We start from the raw sequence: 22,143 nt of genomic DNA, 5'->3' as shown, positions 1-22,143 counted from the left end.
CACAGGTAGGGACACCTTCCACCAGACCAGGTTGCTCCAAGCCCCATCCAACCTGGCCTTGAACACTGCCAGGGAGGGGGCAGCCACAGCTTCTCTGGGCAACCTGGGCCAGGCTCTCACCACCCTCACAGCAAAGAATTTCTTCTTCATATCTCATCTCAATCTCCCCTCTTTCAGTTTAAAACCGTTCCCCCTCGTCCTGTCACTCCATGCCCTTGTCAAAAGCCCCTCTCCAGCTTTCCTGTAGCCCCTTCAGGTACTGGAAGGTGCTAGAAGGTCTCCCCAGAGTCTTCTCTTCTCCAGGCTGAACAGCCCCAACTCTCTCAGCCTGTCTCCAGAGCAGAGGGGCTCCAGCCCTCTGACCATCTTCGTGGCCTCCTCTGGACTCGCTCCAACAGCTTCATGTCCTTCTTACGTTGATGCCCCCAGAGCTGGACGCAGCACTGCAGGGGGGGTCTCACGAGAGCGGAGCAGAGGGGCAGAATCCCCTCCCTCGCCCTGCTGGCCACGCTGCTGGGGATGCAGCCCAGGACACAGTTGGCTTTCTGGGCTGCAAGCGCACATTGCCGGCTCATGGTGAGCTTCTCGTCACCCATCACCCCAAGTCCTTCTCCTCAGGGCTGCTCTCATCCATTCTCTGCCCAGCCTGTGTTTGTGCTTGGGATTGCCCTGACCCACATGCAGGACCTTGCACTTGGCCTTGTTGAACTTCATGCGGTTCGCACAGGGCCAGCTCTCCAGCCTGTCAAGGTCCCTCTGGATGGAGGGACCTATCACACTACTAATGGATATAAGGATCTACAGAGCAAATGTTTAGCGTTATTTATGCCACAAACCTTCTCTCCCTCTTACAGACTGAAATCTTAATGCAATGCCTTGCACCTAGAATTGAATAGGAAGCCTGTTTTTTAGTTCTGCAAGGCAAAAACATGTAGTGTACCACAAGAAACACATTTTCACGGGCTAGCAACACAAAAAGAATTAGGCAGATAAACAAGATTATACTCCCTGGGTCAAAGCACCAGCAGGAAAATCAATGCCCAAACAGGTTAGCCTGAAAATAAACCAAAGCATTTAGATGTTACTTGCTGGAACCTCCTCCTGCATTTTTGACACATGGGCAGCCAACTCCTCAGCACGAGGCAGCAATCACGTGGGAGTGAATGCCACCAGCAAACTCCCAGGTTTGAGAGGTTTGTACAACAAACCAACGAAAAATGGTCCTCCCCAGAAGAAAACAGCGAGAAGCCCTGTCTCCAGCCTGCCATCTCACGGACCGCGTCTCTCCTGCGGCATCGTAAACACAAAGCGACCTAAAGAAAGTAACAGCATGGGGAAAAAAACACTTCATCTTTTCAAAAGTCCTATCGTGCCTTTATCAGCTTCAAGAATATTTTTGGCCTCTTACAAGCTACCAGCTGTTTGTGTTTCATCACAGGGAGCAAAGTCGCCGCTGAGGAAAACAACAATAATCCACTCTACTGGCACAATTTGAGCAGAAGTGGTACAAAAAAACAGACACAGAGCTATATTCCTAGGCAAAACGTGACCATGATGCACATAGAATCATAGAATGTTAGGGGTTGGAAGGGACCTCTGGAGATCATCGAGTCCAACCCCTTGCCAGAGCAGGACCAGTCTAGGGCAGGTTACACAGGAACGCATCCAGACGGGGCTTGAAAGTCTCCAGAGAAGGACACTCCACAACCTCTCTGGGGAGCCTGTTCCAGTGCTCTGTAACCCTCACAGTAAAGAAGTTCTTCCTCATGTTGAGGTTGAACTTCCCGTGCTCTAGCTTTCATCCATTGCCCCTTGTCCTGTCGCAGGGCACAAGTGACAAGAGGTTGCCCCCTTCCTCTTGACACCCAGCCCTCAGCTATTTATACACATTAATCAGATCCCCTCTCAGTCTTCTCTGCGCCAGACTAAAAAGCCCCAGGTCTCTCAACCTTTCCTCATCAGGCAGGTGTTCCAGTCCCTTCATCATCCTTATAGCCCTCTGTTGGACTCTCTCCAGTAGATCTCTGTCCCTCTTGAACTGGGGAGCCCAGAACTGAAAGCATAAATATATTTTATGTAACATAAATATATTTTTCTATTATATATATAATATATATTTTTTTTTGACTTGTGACCTCTAAACTGATCAAGAAACGCACGGTGCGGTTTTTATTCTGTTTCTCCGTGGAATGAACCAGGTCTGGTGATTGAGAAAAGAAAAAGCTGTGGACGAAGGACTGGCAGTACTTTACGTACGTCACCTCTCACTTGCTGGGCAACGCCACGCACGTGCACGTATTTAAATCCGTGGAGCAAACGGAGATGAAGATGAATATTCCCCCTTGCGCAGATCTGGGCTGCTTTAAAACAGCAGAAGAGAGGCTACAGCTCTATTTTCTTTCTTTTTTTCAGTGGGATTAGACGTACTGAGGAAGGCTTTTAGCTACGGATCTCCTCGTTATTCGAGTTGTGTTTAGCAAATCGGTATTTAGTTACATGGGAAAAAAAGGATGGATTGAATTATTCATGTTAACCCACCTTAGAAACTCCTCTAAGACTTTGAGCGAAGGAGAACAGCTTGGCTCTCCACCACAGTGGAGATGGAAGCTGGTCTCCACTGTACTCACTGTAGTCACCTTATCACAGGGCACCTGAAATCCTGGGTCTGGCCCCAGCCAGACAAACCCTGCATCTTTACTCCATGCTGGGGAGAGCTGGTGTCACCAGTAATGGGAAGATGTTTGGCCACCACCTCCCCATTTGGCCACCACCTCCCCGTCTGTCCTCAATCTGTGCATTAAGGGTGACGTCAGCCTTGAGCTACCTCACTTATTGATGCCTGTGGCTCGACCTGCTGCAGACCAAGGAGAATGAAATGCCATCGCCTTTTTGATGTCCACAATATTTCAGTCTCAAGTGACGCACCAGTAATTCACAACTCAGGGAATCGGTGTCTACGTGAAGGAAAACGCACGCACGCTTTCATGCTTGTCCTCGGGTTGAAGCTCAGGTTGAAATCCATGAGATGTGGCACCAGAAACTGCGCAGCATCAAATGTGCAATTAAAACTAACAGATTTCTCTATGGGCGTGCTGTTTCCGAGGGTAGCCCCTTAAAATCTTGATAAAGTTATTTATTTTTAAGTCTTATTACAACACCTGGGCTCTTAGTCTGCAGCAGGACCTCATCATCCCACTTCATTTAACAGCTCCATCAGCTGCCCCTCCAAGTTTTGCTTTACAAACTCAGTGTGGATTTAGGGTTGTTGGAGCACTCTGCATACCACGAGGTGGGGCAATAGGAAACCTTTTCGATTTCAAATGCTGGAGTGACTGAATCGCAGTTTCCCAAACCACTCTGAAAGGAGGAAAGCAGACCTTCAACCATCATCCTCCCAACACACCAGCCTTTCTGTCCAGCCCTTGACAACATACCACAAGCTTCCTGTGTGCTTATAGATCCCAAAGACACAGTGCAACGGGCTGCATTCATAGAACCATAGAATCGTTTTGGTTGGAAAGGACCTTTAAGATCATCGAGTCCAACCATTAACCCAGCACTGCCAAGGCCACCACTAACCCATGTCCCTCAGCACCACATCTACACGGCTTTTAAATCCCTCCAGGGACGGGGACTCCACCACTGCCCTGGGCAGCCTGTTCCAGTGCCTGACAACCCTTTTGGGGAAGAAATTGTTCCCGATCTCCAATCTAAACCTCCCCTGGCACAACTTGAGGCTGTTTCCTCTCGTCCTGTCACTTGTTACCTGGGAGAAGAGACCGACCCCCACCTCACTACACCCTCCTTTCAGGCAGTTATAGAGAGCGATAAGGTCTCCCCTCAGCCTCCTTTTCTCCAGGCTAAACACCCCCAGGTCCCTCAGCTGCTCCTCATCACACTTGTGCTCTAGACCCTTCACCACCTTCGTTGTCCTTCTCTGGACTCGCTCCAGCACCTCAAGGTCTTGCTTGTAGTCAGGGGCCCAAACCTGACCCCAGGATTCGAGGTGCGGCCTCCCCAGTGCAGAGTACAGGAGGACAATCCCTGCCCTAGTCCTGCTGGCCACACTAGTGCTGATACAAGCCAGGATGCTGGTGGCCTTCTTGGCCACCTGGGCACACTGTTGGCTCATGTTCAGCCGCCATCGACCAACACCCCCAGGTCCTTTTCCACCAGGCACTTTCCAGACACTCTTCCCCCAGCCTGTAGCGGTGCGTAGGGTTGTTGTGCCCCAAGTGCAGGACCCGACACTTGGCCTTGTTGACCCTCACACAGTGGCCTCGGCCCATCAATCCAGCCTGTCCAGATCCCTCTGCAGAACCTTCCTGCCCTCCAGCAGATCAACACTCCTGCCCAACTTGGTGCCGTCTGCGAACTCACTGAGGGAACATTTATCACTGTTCAGGAGCCTGTAGCCAACCTTCAAATCACATCTCCTTACTCACCGTGCACGTACATCTCCTCCTGCCGTGGCCAAGCTAGTAGGTTTTAAGATGAGCTCTGTGTGGAGCCTAAAAGAAGAAAAACCTGTTGCCAGCTGCAAATACTATTCTGATATTGGCACAAGAGTTGTAATATGCTGGTGTAATCCCATTTCAATTCAGAAACTTGCTTGTGCTTTAAACTCACCATCAGTGACGCTATTAAAGGTACCATACAGAAGAATAAAGATAGCTCGACTCCAATTTCTGCGTCTTTATGGAACATAAAATATAAATATAACTCCTAAGGGTCTTTGTTGGTTTTAAAAAGGAGAAATCCCATCTCACAGACAGACACACTCTTCCACCTCATCTTGTCCCCTTGGATGGACAGACGATGATGGCATGGGATTCACCAAGGAGCAAGAAGCTACGGAGTAGAAAGGCAGGTGCAATCCCAGCCCACTGCTATCACACCACCAGCGTGTACATCACTCTTGAGCACCTTTTGTAAGAGACTAACTGCCCTCACTGGCCCCCTTGCTTCCACAAAAGGTCTTCTCCTGTCCACAAAAGCTGAAGACAGAAGGTAGGGATGGGCATCGGCTGCTGCTGGGCCACATCCACCAGCTTAGCTTGGTCTCATTGCCCCAGCAAGGCACAGGGACAGGCATGGGATGGGCGCACATCCAAGCCTCCTCAGCTCTGACATGGGGTGTTAGCCTGGGCCAGGCAACTAAAATGCTGTCCTGGTTTGTTTTTCTCCTGCCCTCGATCCTGAATCCAGTTCCCATCTGTCACTGAGTCCGGTCTGAGCCTTCCCGGAGCCTGCCCTGCAGTGCCAGGGATGACATGACCATCATCAGGGGAGCTCAATCTTGATTTTGTATATATTTAATTATTTCCATTATTATTACTATACTCTCTTTCATTGTTATAGTTTATTAAAACTGTTTTAACTTTCCAACCTGTAAGTCTGTCTCCCTTTATCTCTTCTCCTTCCCCTTTGCAGGGAGTGGGGAAGGGGTTAATAGAGAACATCTGCCATGGGTTTAATAGCCAGACCAGCTTTAAACCATGACAAATGCTCCCTCCATCCCCAGCAGATCTGCTTCATTAAGGAGCCTGTATCTGATAATTGCATTGTTATTTATGATTCATTTATCATAACAATACCAATTACACTATGATAATGACGCCACGTCAAAGTGGTATCCCAAAATACCCACACCACAAGCAGGATGAAGTAACTTCAGCAAAGGTTCCAGTCCCCACCTCCTCCTGTTTACATGACCTTTTTTCCCCGTGTTCCCAGCAAACATTAAAGCGCTAACTCAAAGCTTTCGGATCCTTTCCCACTTTTCCAACAGGAAATATTTCCCACCACCACTTCAATCTGCCTGCATCAGGGTTGTAACACCACGACCACAGCCACCCCAGTGGGTTAAACAAGAGAGCACATACATAACCTCGCGTATCAAGGTCTGTTCTCTTTTGCACCGCTTTGCAGAGATGCAGTTGGGCACAAGGACCAAATGTGGGAGCATCCACCTCTTTGGTTAAAGGACAAGATAATCGTAGCATCACAGAATGGTTTGGGTTGGAAGGGACCTTAAAGACCATCTAGTTCCAACCACCCTGCCACAGGCAGGGACACCTTCCACCAGACCAGGGTGCTCCAAGCCCCATCCAACCTGCCCTTGAACACTGCCAGGGAGGGGACAGCCACAGCTTCTCTGGGCAACCTGGGCCAGGGTCTCACCACCCTCACAGCAAAGAATTTTTTCCTCATATCTCATCTCAATCTCCCCTCTTTCAGTTTAAAACCGTTCCCCCTCATCCTGTCACTCCATACACTTGTAAAAAGCCCCTCTCCAGCTTTCCTGCAGCCCCTTCAGGTACTGGAAGGTGCTAGAAGGTCTCCCCGGAGCCTTCTCTTCTCCAGGCTGAACAGCCCCAACTCTCTCAGCCTGTCTCCATAGCAGAGGTGCTCCAGCCCTCTCATCAGCAATAAAATCATCGTCTGGCTACACCTCCACGCTTGACTTGGCATCCAAGATGCAGAAAACTCCGCAGTTTTCTGTCTGTACGTCTGCTTGGAGGATAACTAAGCACTCACGTTGGACGTCACTGTTTCAGATTTCGTTTCAAAGTCCATGGGTTCATCACCGAGTGAGCGCCGGACGTCCCCCACGCAGGCGGCCATCCCAGACAAAGTCCCATGCCGCAGGGTCCCTGGAGCAGTAACGTCCCTCCGCAGCCCCGGAGCTGGCTTACAAGTTAACGCACCGCTCCCTATCACCTCTAAACTTGCAAGCCAAAAGCATTACACCTCGCAATTAACACTGATGAAACAAAACCTAAAACAGCAAAAAAAAGACCCCCTCCAAGCAGTTTGTTCACCTCTGATCTCCTCCTAAACCTGACCAAAGAAAATCCAATTCTTCCCAAATCAGCTCGTGCCTTCCTCACGTTCGTACGGTGCTTTTATTCTCCAAGCGAGTACCTCTGCTGCCAAGGCAACAGTCACTATAGAAATGAGTAAAATAACCAGCCATCTCAGACACGGCGACGAGCTCCTCACCAGGAGCCAAGGAGATTTGCAAATCCTTGCAGAGGCAGTGGGTGTGCAACACGAAGCATCCTCCCCAAACACACCAGAAAAGTTGAGAAGACAGAACCGTTAGTAAAAAATACCGTTAAAAAGAGCAAGGTCCAGGGATAAGCACAGTTTGAAGATAAAATAGTGACCTTTTCTCCCTGGGAAAACAAACACTGAGCTGCTCACTGATTATGTGTGCGCACACTTAAGCAGGAGAAAATCAACTGCTGTAACGATTGAAGTTTTCATGCTTTAGAAACCAACCCACAGAATCACAGAATCAATCCGGTTGGAAGAGCCCTCTGGGATCATCGAGTCCAACCATTGCCCTGACACCACCATGGCAACTAGACCATGGCACTAAGTGCCATGTCCAGGCTTTTCTTAAACACCTCCAGAGATGGTGACTCCACCACCTCCCTGGGCAGCCCCTTCCAATGGCTAATGACCCTTGCTGAGAAGAAATGCTTCCTAATGTCCAACCTGAACCTCCCCTGGTGAAGCTTGAGGCTGTGTCCTCTTGTCCTATAACTAGTTGCCCGGGAGAAGAGGCCGACTCCCACTTCACTACAACCTCGCTTCAGGCAGTTGTAGACTGCAATAAGGTCACAAGTGAATTCCCTGAACTCCTCAGTGAGCAGAAGTTACACGGCGATCAAATACTCTGAAAGTCGGGAGCTCTCATCCTGCATTTTTACAGCACAAAACGAACTGTTCGTAACAGCAGAGTCTGAGTCACTGCTACAGTCACCTCCTCGACGAGCATTTTATCATCGCTAACAATAACGCTCCGACACCTCAATAACTGGACGTCCTGTACTTGCAGAGCACCTCTGCTCGCCAATTTGTGATGAAACTGCAATGCCTGTCACAAATTATGTGCTAGAAATCACTAACGAGCTCTCAAGCAACGTACCGAATCGCTTCCCTCCCTCCAGGATATAGCCTTGCCTCCAAACCAGAGGTTGTCCCTTGGAAGAGGCTGCACCACTAGCAAGCAAGAGACCGTTGGCATTTTAAAACAGAATCACAGAATTCTTGTTCTAGACACAGAATCGCAGAATCAATCAGGTTGGAAGAGCCCTCTGGGATCACTGAGTCCAACCATTGCCCTGATACCACCATGTCAACTAGACCATGGCACTAAGTGCCACGTCCAGTCTTTTCTTAAACACCTCCAGAGATGGTGACTCCACAAAACATTACAATAAAGCTGGTTTTGTGCTCTAAATACAAATATATGCAAATATAAAATATCTGTTAGTATAAAATTGAGGCACAGGTGGGCTCACAAGTTTCACGGAGCTCCGAGACAGGTTTCCAAGGTCGGTCCCAGATGGAAAACGTTGTCCCACGGACACAAAGTCAGAGCAAGCAGAATTACTACTACGAAAAAAGAGGCTGGGATCAATATGCGAAGCAACACCCACGTACCCTAAATAGCTACTTACGCAGCTTCAGAGAGAGAAAAAAATTGCCAGCACACTACATAAATCCCTGAGCAGGCCATTTTTTCTAAATTACTCTATAGGAAGAAGAAGAAAAAAAACCCAACACCCTGTGTATTTCCTATCCTAATTTAATGAAAAAATAAGACATGAAAATTCACTCACAGGCAGGGAACTCAGTGTAACAGCTCTGCACCCAAGCCCGGAGTTTTTTTTTTCTAATCAATCAGGTTGGAAGAGACCTTTGGGATCATCGAGTCCAACCACTGCCCTGACACCACCATGGCAACTAGACCATGGCACTAAGTCTCTTTTCTTAAACCCCTCCAGAGATGGTGACTCCACCACCTCCCTGGGCAGCCCCTTCCAATGGCTAATGACCCTTGCTGAGAAGAAAGGGTCAGTGGCGAGGATTTCAAAATCGAAGTATTTGTGTCAAATGTGAATAACCAAATATCTCATCTTCAGATGGGAAACACTCCTAGTGAATATCTCTGCTACAAAAATGCATCACCTATATTGCGTGCACGTATGTGTATACGTACATACACGCACATGTTCTGTGATAGGTGATAGAGACACCTTCTCCCTCCAAACCTGATGAAGCCTCATCCCTCTGTGTCTTCGTAGCCCTACATCTCTTTGCTTAACTTTCCTCCTCCTCCTCCTTCTTCCTTGCGCTCAGAAGTAGTTATGGAAACCAGCGCTCTCGAGAAGGCTTCACCTGACCAGCAATCTCATCCCAGGAGCAGTTGCTAAGCAGGGCTTTTGTTTTGACGCTACGGAAATCCTGCTTGGAGTGATCCAGGGGTGGAAAAGATGGGGTGGGGAGGGCAGGTCCTGCCTTTGGTTGAAGTTACAAACAATTAGTTCAGACTGAAGTCTCCTCAAAGGCAGGATGGAGAGTCCCAGCTGGTACCCACGGGAACAGCTATGGGCTTTCTGCCTCTGGCAGGGACAACCCCAGCACACATCTCATTTCGTACTGCGTAACACAACCCTAATGTCTAAATCCTAAACTAAACACCTGCAACAGAAGGGGGATGAATATCATCTTATCTTTGAACGGCTGCAACAGGAAACCCACCTTCCAACTCCCTGCCCCAAATGCTTTTAGTTCTGTGCAAGAAGGATGCAAATAACACCACAAAGTTAATTTGCACTGGTGGAAAAAAACTCCACAACTATATTCAACTGCTAGTAACTCAATTTTGCAACATTATCCTTGAGAGAAAGTGGTTTTGTACTATTTCAGCCCTCCACGCGAAAAGGGGCACGTGAAAATATTAATGGACCATCACAAATCCTTCCACACGGATAATCTGGACCGACACCAGAATCTTTAATTCTTCAGAAAAGGCTTTTTTACAGCAGGACTCAACTCACCCACCGCATCAGTCGCTTCTTTGCTGTATCAGAACAATTCCCCCATGGACACCACGACACGCGTTAGGCTCAAACCTTGCACATCTGGATTCGGGACTGAAGCAATGCTAAATGTTTTTGGGCTCTACACTCAGGTGGCAGCAAGCTCTGGTCATCGTCTCCACCACAGCTAAACACCCATCTGTGTTACACCTCGGGATCTGGGTCAGCCAGAGATAGGGCTGAGCTGGAAATAGAGCCCCGTGTCCTCATGCAACCTCTGAGCTAACTCTGTTACTGAAGAACACGAAACAGAATCACAGAATCAACCAGGTTGGAAGAACCCTCTGGGATCATCGAGTCCAACCATTGCCCTGACACCACCATGGCAACTAGACCAGGGCACTAAGTGCCACGTCCAGTCTTTTCTTAAACCCCTCCAGAGATGGTGACTCCACCACCTCCCTGGGCAGCCCCTTCCAGTGTCTAATGACCCTTTCTGAGAAGAAATGCTTCCTAATGTCCAACCTGAAACAATACTTGCCTTCTTCTCGAAACTATCCAAACCTCCTTATATTTATACGCACACAACAGAAGATCTTGGAAGGAAAAGAGATGAAAGACTGAAAAAAGCAGAAAAAGTGGGGGTTTACCCCCACAAGGCAAGAAATGGGGAGACAGCGGGGTAGGACAGAAGGATGGAAACAAGAAAATAAGGAGAGACTAAATGTTTGCGACATGCTCCATATTTTAACTCAATTAACCAAGTTCAAGTGTTTTGGTTCTTTTTGGGTTTTATCTACGTTAAATACCTAAAATTCACTTATTGTTAGAAAGTCAGATTTGTGGTGAGCCTCCAGGAATCTAAGAAGTAGCAAGAACTAAAAAAAAATAATTTAAAAAAAAAATATCAAAACAGAAAGGGAAGTTTTGCATAAGAAAACTGAGGACAGTCCTTGTGAGTGATGGCAACACGGCTCTAAATCGCATACTCCAGCGTATTCTGCCAAACCAGCCATGGAGACTGGGAAAAAGAAAGCCAGATGAAACTACAGCGAAAAACAGAGCTTCACTGAAGGCTTAAATCAATTAATCGCCATATTTTTTAATATTTGGACTACTGGACATGTATTAGACAGCATCCAGACCACAACAGTTGCTTCCTCCAAACTGCCTTTCCCTGAATTATGACTAAAGCAAAAGAAAACTGAGTTTACACGCTCAGAATCCCAGCCTAGAATAATGTTTCCATATTTCATTAGAAATAAAAATATTTTCTTTCAAATACACTACTTTTGAAGGCCAGCACATCAGACGCAGATCAAAAAGACTCCATGCCTGAAGGGTTGAAATACAAATACCTAAATACCTTCATACAAGATGCTGTTCTCTGCATTTCAGGTGTTACTATTCATGAACCCACCCAAAAGGCACACTATCAACATTATTAATTTTCAATGCTATTACCAGTCTTCAAGGCCAGGTTGGATGAGGCTTTGAGCAACCTGGTCTAGTGGAAGGTGTCCCTGCCCGTGGCAGGGGGGTTGGAACTAGATGGTCTTTAAGATCCCTTCCAGCCCAAACCATTCTATGATTACCCTTGTGAAACAAAACAGTTCCTGGGTTTGTCTTTATTAATTTAGTTTCATCTAACACATACTGATCCCTGGTCTGAAAGACACAACACCACAAATATTCAAGATTATTTCTGGTATAAATAATCCTAACTCAAATTTTAACACATATTCCTCCTCTTTCCAGCAATATCTGTTCAGAGTTGTACCATAAATCAAATATTTAGATCTGGAAGATGTATATCTGTGTGAAGGAGAGGAAGACTCTTATTGCACATTTGGTCTGCACATTGGGCTGCCCAGGGAGGGGGTGGAGTCACCATCTCTGGAGGTGTTTAAGAAAAGACTGGACACGGCACTTAGTGCCCTGGTCTAGTTGCCATGGTGGTGTCAGGGCAATGGTTGGACTCGATGATCCCAGAGGGCTCTTCCAACGTCATTGATTCTGTGATTCTGGGTCTAGAACAACCAGACACTCAGGAAAGGCTAGAGAAAGGAAAAAAACCCACATTTTTGATTGTCAGTGCATTATGGGTGTACAATCTTAACAATGGAAACTCGTCTTACTAGAGCCAGATCCACTGAAAATTCAGACGAACAGCCTTGGCATCTTCCTTTTGTGGTTAACGCTAACAAGTAAGAAAAATATCTCTCCGCTCGCTTGCCAGACTTCAGCCACCTCCCTCACTCTCTTCGCCGCCAGTCGCGTGGATGCCAAATCTCGCTGTTTGCAGTGGAGACCTGCCACTGTCGGCGCTCGGCTTGATGGCAAAAACACGCTCGCGTTCATTCAGCAAAATCCAGTGCGGCTGGAGAGACAAATCCTCTCTCTTCCTCAGTCTCCCTCTTCGGAAGCAGGAGTGCCAGAAAGGGATGGCAATTCAGACCAGCTCTAAGGTCTAGTCCCTGCTCTATGGGTCCTGATTTTTTTTCCCGCCTTTTATAGAATCACAGAATCACAGACTGTTAGGGATTGGAAGGGACCTCAAAAGATCATCTAGTCCCATCCCCTACCAGAGCAGGATTACCTAGATCATGTCACACAGGAACGCGTCCAGGCGGGTTTTGAATGTCTCCAGAGAAGGAGACTCCACAACCTCTCTGGGCAGCCTCACCGTAAAGAAGTTTTTCCTCATATTTATGTGGAACCTCCTGTGTTCCAGCTTGCACCCATTGCCCCTTGTCCTGTCAAGGGATGTCACTGAGAAGAGCCTGGCTCCATCCTCATGACACTTGCCCTTTACATATTTATAAACATTCATGAGGTCACCCCTCAGTCTCCTCTTCTCCAAGCTAAAGAGACCCAGCTCCCTCAGCCTCTCCTCAGAAGGGAGATGTTCCACCCCCTTAATCATCTTCGTGGCTCTGCGCTGGACTCTCTCGAGCAGTTCCCTGTCCTTCTTGAACTGAGGGGCCCAGAACTGGACACAATATTCCAGATGCGGCCTCACCAGGGCAGAGTAGAGCGGGAGAAGAACAGATCATTTCATGATTGTTGCTTGGTGTTTCAGCCGTGCTGCTTCCACCACTGAATGCGACACTTTGATGTTGCAAGAAGCTCCAAATTTCAGAATTTGGACTTCAAAACCCAAAGCTATTCCTCCCCCAGTGCTGAAAAGTAGCTCTGTATCAGACTCCAGATCTCAACACCATCGACTATCCACACTCAACTGCGCCCAGTCTGGATCAGACACACCATCCCTCCCATTGATTATCCTGTGACACCAGCAAATCCTACTGAAATCTCACTTGTGACAACAATTCACCATTGAACCCAAAGAACAGGGTCCTCCCCCAAAAATTAAGTGATCCCAACATATTTAAGATATTTTCAGAGCACAGAACAACACTGAAAACACACTTGCTTCCATGCTGACAGCGATGGCGACTGTGTGTACGACCAGGTATCAGTCAAACAATTTCCAAGACCAGAAACAACCACAGAATCAACCAGGTTGGAAGAGACCTCTGGGATCATCAAGTCCAACCGTTGCCCTGACACCACCATGGCAACTAGACCATGGCACTAAATGCCATGTCCAGGCTTTTCTTAAACACCCTCCAGAGATGGTGACTCCACCACCTCCCTGGGCAGCCCCTTCCAATGGCTAATGGCCCTTGCTGAGAAGAAATGCTTCCTAATGTCCAACCTGAACCTCCTCTGGCCAAGCTTGAGGCTGTGTCCTCTTGTCCTATCACTAGTTGCCTGGGAGAAGAGGCCGACTCCCACTCCACTACAACCTCCCTTCAGGTAGTTGTAGACTGCACTAAGGTCACCTCTGAGCCTCCTCTTCTCCAGGCTAAACACCCCCAGCTCCCTCAGCCGTTCCTTGTAGGTCAGACCCTCCAGAATCACTAAGTAGAATCACTTAAAAGCATTGTAGTGCGTTCAAAGTCTGCAAAATACTTAATGTTTTAAATATTCCTCTCAGCTCAAAGTTATGATAAACTACGTTCACCAATAAAGAGAGATAAGGTAAGACAAGAAACTTGTATCTTGCTCTCTAACTGTTCTGGAAATTATGAATATTTCAATAACTGACAAAAAGCCTCAGAAGTAAGTTCCTCCTGCAGACATCTAATTACTTCTAAACTTTTTTCCCAGTGACACACTTGAGGTAGAGGAGATGTGCCTGTGTCATGTTCTAACACCTTTACGGAGGTGTCCATTAGCCACCCAGCAACTCCAGCTACGATCCCAGGGAGTATCTCAGGCAGGGCAGCTCTCGGCCACCCTTTCTTCTGCAGGTAGTGACTCCACTGAACAAGAAAGACTGGAGGACTGTGTAAGAGATTCACACGCTGAACTGGTAAGTTTTGAACAGGTCAATTAAATCAGTTCAAAAAGTAACCTGTAATTCCAGCCAAACAAGAAAATCTCAGCTCAAGGTACCAGGTAAGTACAACTAGCTTGCATTCATGTCATGGAAATTAAGTTACATTTAAAAGTAGTATTTAACATGCAATATTTCAGCTCACATACTTCCCCCTTGGAGAACGCCATCATCCACTACCTACCCATAGCCCACAAAACTGCTGCAAAGTGACTCAAAATAGAGCGCAAAGCTCCATCAGCAGTTCGTTCCCCCTTCACAACCAGAAATAATTACAGATACCTAAGTCAGATGCCTCTTGTGATGGTTGTTCATGCAATACCTCTCTCCTGCCGCAGAACCACAGAATCAATGAGGTTGGAAGAGCCCTCTGGGATCATCGAGTCCAACCATTGCCCTGACACCACCATGGCAACTAGACCAGGGCACTAAGTGCCATGTCCAGGCTTTTCTTAAACCCCTCCAGAGATGGGGACTCCACCACCTCCCTGGGCAGCCCCTTCTAATGGCTAATGCCCCTTGCTGAGAAGAAATGCTTCCTAATGTCCAACCTGAACCTCCCCTGGCCAAGCTTGAGGCTGCATCCTCTTGTCCTATTGCTAGTTGCCCGGGAGAAGAGGCCGACTCCCACTTCACTACAACCTCTCTTCAGGTAGTTGTAGACTGCAATAAGGTCACCTCGGAGCCTCCTCTTCTCCAGGCTAAACAACCCCAGCTCCCTCAGCCGTTCCTCGAAGGTCAGACCCTCCAGACCCTTCACCAGCTTGGTCGCCCTCCTCTGGACTCGCTCCAACACCTCAACAACTTTCTTGAAGTGCAGGGCCCTGAACTGGACACAGGATTCAAGGGATGGAGGGACCAGACCCAACCTGCTATCAGCAGCACATGATGATTGTCCAGCTGCTAGCACGAGGGTGCAGCCTCTGGCAAACTTTGCTTAGAAAATGTTTAGACTATTAAATATTTTCTTTTAACTAAAAAAAGGCAAACCAAACTGTACACTACGAACTGTACGATGCACTCCTCAAAGATCTGTCTCTTTCCATTAAATAGTCCATCAGGTGGGAGGAGTTAACGGCTTGTAGCACAGTGCTAGATGTAATCTCATCTCCATGCTCCACCCCAACGTTAAGTATCCATGGACTACATCACAGCGCACACGCTTTATCGAGCACGTAACGACCGTAGCTCCCCGTGGTGAGCCATCCACGTGCTGCTCGCAACAAACATCACATCGCTCAGATCATTTCGGTTGGTTTAGAAATTGGAAAAAAAATAAATCAGCATTCCTTCCCAGAAAGTAGATATGTGAATTAACTATTTAATTAATTAAGGGATGCCTGTGAATTTATCATTTAATTAATTACGGATCACTGAGCTGCTTGCCTGCAAAAACAAGCTTCCTAGCTCCTGTTACACAACAGGTTAACACGGAATAAGGAGGACAAGTCCTGCTCATTTACAGCAGCAAGAAAACTGCACAAACCCAGCGGCACTATTCTCCTTCCAGCCACAACAAGAGGAACCCAAATAAATTGCAGGGAACGAGATGAAAGGCAGGGAGAGGAGAAAGGATTTAAATCCGCGGTCACGTGGACGCCGTAGCTTTTGGCAAGCAGCTGGGTGAAGCTCAGATTAGCAAGGTATTAACGAAAGCAAGGCGGTAACGCCGATGAGGTGCAGCTCGAAAATAGCCGAGCTCTGACCTGCCTCGCTGAGCAGAGCGAAGCTCCCCTCTCCCGGTGTCGGCCACGGAGCCACGGCTCTGCTGACTGGTGGGAAAAGATATGGGAGATCGCAAGAGAAGCGGAGCACGGTTGGAAAAAGCTGCTGAGGCTGAAGCTAAAAGATGAATGGCAAAGTAGATAGCGAAGCAGAGGCCACGCAGGAGAGCACAATCCTCCTTTAAATCAACCTTCAGCAGCGAGACGCAAAAGGCTTGCTGGGAATACGCCCTTCCCACGCTTCAAGAAAGATGTTGAGGTGTTAGAGCGAGTGCAGAGGAGGGCGACCAAGCTGGTGAAGGGTCTGGAGGGTCTGACCTACGAGGAACATCTGAGGGAGCTGGGGGTGTTTAGCCTGGAGAAGAGGAGGCTCAGAGGTGACCTTAGTGCAGTCTACAACTACCTGAAGGGAGGTTGTAGTGGAGTGGGAGTCAGCCTCTCCTCCCAGGCAACTAGTGATAGGACAAGAGGACACAGCCTCAAGCTGCGCCAGGGGAGGGTCAGCTTGGACATTAGGAAGCATTTCTTCTCAGCAAGGGTCATTAGCCATTGGAAGGGGCTGCCCAGGGAGGTGGTGGAGTCACCATCTCTGGAGGGGTTTAAGAAAAGACTGGACATGGCACTTAGTGCCATGGTCTAGTTGCCATGGTGGTGTCAGGGCAATGGTTGGACTCGATGATCCCAGAGGGCTCTTCCAACCTGATTGATTCTGTGATTCTGTAAATACTCAAAAGATGCTCTCTCTAGAGATGTCCAACAGGATGCGATATCCCTGCTGCGCCCCTGAGTAAGCAAACAAACCAGGGGAATAACAGTTACGCTGATGCTTCTAACGTGCAGGGGCTCACCCGAGCAGCGGAGGGGTTAGGGTGTTATGGTACTGCAGAAATTATCTGATGAGGAGCCCTGGAGAGCGGGATGCCGGTAAAAAACCATCCAGCCACCTCGTGACAGGCTCCGTGACTACGCAAGCACTTCTTCAAGGCCTGGGAAATGTATGTATGCCTCGTAAACACATTAGTAAAGAGAATATTTTAAGAGTACAAAACAAGTGGGGGCCAACCTGACCCAGCTGCTGCTTTCCCTACCCATCCCATGGTCAGACTCGCTCGACAGGACTATCCTTGAACTGTGCTCTGACAAGCATCTTTTAGGCAAATCCTAAGAACATCTCCAAGATCTTCTAGACCTGATAAAATATAGCATTTTAATAAAAGACCATTAAAAAAAAAATCTTCCGTGTAGAAAGATCATGAAAATTCACCATGAGTTCTCTGGTAATGCCCGTGCTTCTCCTCCAAGCAATACAGAGCTGTCGAAATGACTACTGATGGAAAAAAAAGGTCCTACCTTGGAAACGATAAGATCAAGAACTGTAAAGTGTTCATACCAAAAGATATTAAACAGTCACAGTAATTTGCATTTGGGTTTGTTGGGTTGGTTTTTTTTTTTTGGTTTGGGTGGTTTTTGTGGGGGTGAGGGTGGAGCTCATTACCATAGATTGCACAGAACATAAATACACATGAAAATTGCTTTTAAAAGCAAGTATATTATTATCTGTCCTTAGGCACTCCAAAACCTTTTCACTGGCTCTGAAAATACCCACATTCAGAAATATTTAATGTGGGCGAGGGGATAAGAGTACCACGGCAGCAATCCTGATGAAATATGCAGCTCACCCTACACGCCACCACAACAACACTGAAAAAAGTGTGTTACTACAGGTTTTATTTCATGTCATTAATGAAACAAAGTAGGGACTTGATTTAATTTGATCCTGACAAAAACTTGTGCTGGTCTGAATCTATCTTTGACAGGGAAATTACAAAAGCCTGACCTCACGGGAGTAAATGCAAGACGTGCCACACACACGGCACCATGGGAATTAAGGGGAAACAGCTGATCTGGGACCAGAAAAGCCAGCGGCTATATTGGGAGTGTTGATCTGCTGGAGGGCAGGAGGCTCTGCAGAGGGGTCAGGACAGGCTGGATCGATGGGCCAACGCCACTGTCTGAGGGTCAACAAAGCCAAGCGTCGGGTCCTGCACTTGGGGCACAACAACCCCATGCACCACTACAGGCTGGGGGAAGAGTGGCTGGAAAGGGCCTGGTGGAAAAGGACCTGGGGGTGTTGGTCGATGGGCAGTTGAACATGAGCCAGCAGTGTGCCCAGGTGGCCAAGGAGGCCACCAGCATCCTGGCTTACATCAGCACTAGTGTGGCCAGCAGGACCAAGGCAGGGATCGTCCCCCTGTACTCAGCACTGGTGAGGCCGCACCTCGAATCCTGGGGTCAGGTTTGGGCCCCTCACTACACAACAGACCTTGAGGTGCTGGAGCGAGTCCAGAGAAGGGCAACGAAGCTGGTGAAGGGTCGGGAGCACAAGTGTGATGAGGAGCGGCTGAGGGACCTGGGGGTGTTTAGTCTGGAGAAAAGGATGCTGAGGGGAGACCTTCTCACTCTCTACAACTACCTGAAAGGAGGGTGTAGAGAGGTGGGGGTTGGTCTCTTCTCCCAGGTAACAAGCGATAGGACAAGAGGAACCGGCCTCAAGTTGTGCCAGGGGAGGTTTGGATTGGAGATCAGGGACAATTTCTTCCCCGAAAGGGTTGTCAAGCACTGGCACAGGCTGCCCAGGGCAGTGGTGGAGTCCCCATCCCTGGAGGGATTTAAAAGCCGTGTAGATGCGGTGCTGAGGGACATGGGTTAGTGGTGGGCTTGGCAGTGCTGGGTTAACGGTTGGACTCGATGATCTTAAAGGTCCTTTCCAACCAAAACCATTCTATAGGACAGCACACGGATATTGCGTTCCCATCTGTTGTGGGGATTTCTTTCCCTCCCCGGAGGGCACAACGTGATCTGCAGGAGACAGGTTGTCCACAGCAGGGCTGAAGGCTCTCTTCACTTTCTGGAGGAGTAACGAGGAAGGATCAATATTTAGAAAGATCCTGAGAAAGAATGGTACAGCCACCAGGGATGGGCACCACGCCACAACACCAGCCCCGAAATCAAGAAACGTGCATTTCCTTAGTTCACTAAGAGCCAGTTTTTGCCAAGTAAACAATTTCTTTACACTCTTCATTAAATAAAATATGAAGGGAGAAGGCAGAGACATAAAATATAAATGCACACACGGCCATAAGCAGCAGGCCCTGTTATCGTAGATGCTGCAGAAATCATTGAGCACAACGGGACTTATGTCCCCTAATGGAGGGCACAGACTTCAGGGTCAGTTAGCAGGCAAGGAAGTTTTATAGTAGCAAGTGTTGCTTTTATATTCACCTTCGTGAACCACACTGCCTAGAAATAGCAGAAACCACTTTGGTTCATGTATTATTTAGTCAGGCCAAAGGGGTGAAAGGCAGAATCAAACCCCAAGACAAACATCTGACGATTCTGGTGTGGATTTCCACCAAATATAACACTTGCAATGGGATGGCAGGACACCCACCAGTGTGGTAGTTAAGCCAGAATGCCTGAAATGATCCTTTCGTCAAGATTTCTCTGCAAAGCTGCCTGAAGAGACGACAGTATCACAGAATCCCAGAATCAATGAGGTTGGAAGAGCCCTCTGGGATCATCGAGTCCAATCATTGCCCTGACACCACCATGGCAACTAGACCATGGCACTAAGTGCCATGTCCAGTCTTTTCTTAAACCCCTCCAGAGATGGTGACTCCACCACCTCCCTGGGCAGCCCCTTCCAATGGCTAATGACCCTTGCTGACAAGAAATGCTTCCTAATGTCCAACCTGAACCTCCCCTGGCCAAGCTTGAGGCTGTGTCCTCTTGTCCTATCGCTAGTTGCCTGGGAGAAGAGGCCGACTCCCACTCCACTACAACCTCCCTTCAGGCAGTTGTAGACTGCAATAAGGTCACCTCTGAGCCTCCTATTCTCCAGGCTAAACAACCCCAGCTCCCTCAGCCGTTCCTCGGAGGTCAGACCCTCCAGACCCTTCACCAGCTTGGTCGCCCTCCTCTGCACTCGCTCCAACACCTCAACATCTTTCTTGAAGTGCGGGGCCCAGAACTGGACACAGGATTCAAGGTGCGGCCTCACCAGTGCCGAGTACAGAGGGACAATCACTTCCCTAGACCAGCTGGCTACACTATTCCTAATAGAGGCCAGGATGCCATTGGCCTTCTTGGCCACCTGGGCACACTGCTGGCTCATGTTTAGCCGGCTGTCAATCAGCACCCCCAGGGCTCTTTCCACCGGGCCGCTCTCTAACCACTCTTCCCCCAGCCTGTAGCGCTGCAGGGGGTTGGTGTGGCCCAAGTGTAAGACCCGGCACTTGTTCTTGTTGAACCTCACGCCGTTGGTCTCGGCCCATCTATCCGACCTGTCCAGATCCCTCTGTAGGGCCTTCCAACCCTCCAGCAGATCGACACTCCCACCCAGCTTGGTGTCATCTGCAAATTCACTGAGGGCGCACTCAATCCCTACGTCTAGATCATCTATAAAGATATTGAACAGCACCAGCCCCAGAACTGAGCCCTGGGGAACACCGCTAGTGACCGGCCGCCAGTTGGACTTTGCCCCATTCACCAGTAGTTATGAACTGCCCTGTTGAAACTCGGTGCTGCATCTGTTTTCCACTCACGTGAGTGCAAACACAGTGGCTTTCATTTCAAGTGTTAGCAGTTAGAAGTATTGCTTTGGCAAATTTGCCTGGGGAAGGGTAATAGGACCTATGGAAGACTTGCTCCTAATCACTGGCACCTCCTTTTTCTTCTTTTATTTTTATCTCAGTGCTCATGTTTACCATGCACAACATCTTTCCCATATTTACAAAACTTGATTCAGCAGCTTTCAAACAACTGGCAGGTGGCACCTCAAAGTTCAGTCATGAAAACCGTCTATCTAGTTGAAAACTGCCTTTCATCTTGAAAATTAGGATGTGGTCTAAAATATTTCCAGACTACCTTTTTACTACTCCGTATTTGCAAAGTGGAGTTGAGACGGCCTTTAACTTGCAGCCAGGTGAACGAGTTCAGGATGAAGACTGTGCTTAGCAGCTTCTTTAGGACAGGACATGCAATGCTCCAAGATAACGGCGCTCAGGTCTTCAAGAGACTCCACAGTACTCTTTGCCACCACACAGGACTATAAAGCTCAAGAGGTCCCTGCTGAAGCTCCAGAAACAGCAGGTCTGCCCCACGCAAGGGGAAAACCTGAAGCCACGCACCAGCTCGCGGCTGCCTCCTCCCCTGATTATTCAGAGGTTCAACAGAACTAAAAGTCATCTTCATACCCAAAATGATTTCTGAGTATAAAATAACTTCTGGTTACCTATTTTGAAAGGTACTTATAAGACAGGATTTCCTCCCTATTTCAAAGTTCTGCATAAAGCTGGAGTTACTGATGCAGACCCATGAGTAAGTTGTAGGAGACAAACTGTATCGTGCTGGAATCTAGCAAAACCAGGAAGGGAAAAAAAAAAATCAGGAAGAAAAATCAGGAGTATTCATCCCAAACTGAGACCTAGACAAAAACCAGGGTGGGTGTCCATGTCCTCTGTAGCTTTTTTCCTCCTTATTTCTCTTTTCATAGGCAGTAGCATCCGCTCTTTCCTCCCTCCTTCCCCCCATCCTCTGCAGCTTGAGTCAGCCCCGCGTGTCAGACCGTCCCCAGCCGAGCAGCACACGCTCCAGATTAAAGGTCAACAGGCTCAGGAGAAAACAGAGTGGTTGCTAAAACCAGGGCAGTGCAAAATCATCACCCGAAACAGAGGGCAGAATGTTTGAGATAACTCTGGGACAGACTGGCAGCAGCGCCGGCAGCCCGCTGAGGCCCAGCAGCCTCCTCGTCCTCCTCTCCTTCAAGGGTTTTTAAAAGAAGAAGAATCAGTCCGAAAGTGTCCCAAGAACTGTAAATAAATTATGGCCCCGTTCATCAATTAGCTCAGGCTGCACTGAAAGCCACAGCGGGCTCTGTAATCACTCCAAATAAACTCCTCTGACGGGATCGCTCGTCTGCTGATGGCTCAATTACGCCTGGGAAGCCCGTTACAGAGCATTAAACATTAACAAAAGTCTGAGCCTGTGTTACTTCTCTCCCAGATAAATCCGATTCAGTAACTGAGTGCTTTTAGCTTAAGTAACCCTGAATTACCAGATCAATTCCTTTCCCACCTTTCCCTCACAAGTCGCAAAAGCCAGGTCACCGCGTCCA

At 48.2% G+C, this 22,143-nt stretch overlaps 1 protein-coding gene across 4 annotated transcripts in view; it reads right to left on the bottom strand.

Moving 5' to 3' along the window:
• The window catches only part of SGMS1 (sphingomyelin synthase 1), a 129,792-nt gene that overhangs the window by 19,753 nt on the left and 87,896 nt on the right, over positions 1–22,143 (bottom strand). The gene's annotated exons all lie outside the window — the stretch shown is intronic.

This window comes from Nyctibius grandis, chromosome 20 (genome assembly GCF_013368605.1).
Source record: "Nyctibius grandis isolate bNycGra1 chromosome 20, bNycGra1.pri, whole genome shotgun sequence".
Classification (NCBI taxonomy): domain Eukaryota; kingdom Metazoa; phylum Chordata; class Aves; order Nyctibiiformes; family Nyctibiidae; genus Nyctibius; species Nyctibius grandis.
The sequence above is the reverse complement of the archived record's forward strand: the minus strand, read 5'-3'. Positions and strand labels throughout refer to the sequence as shown.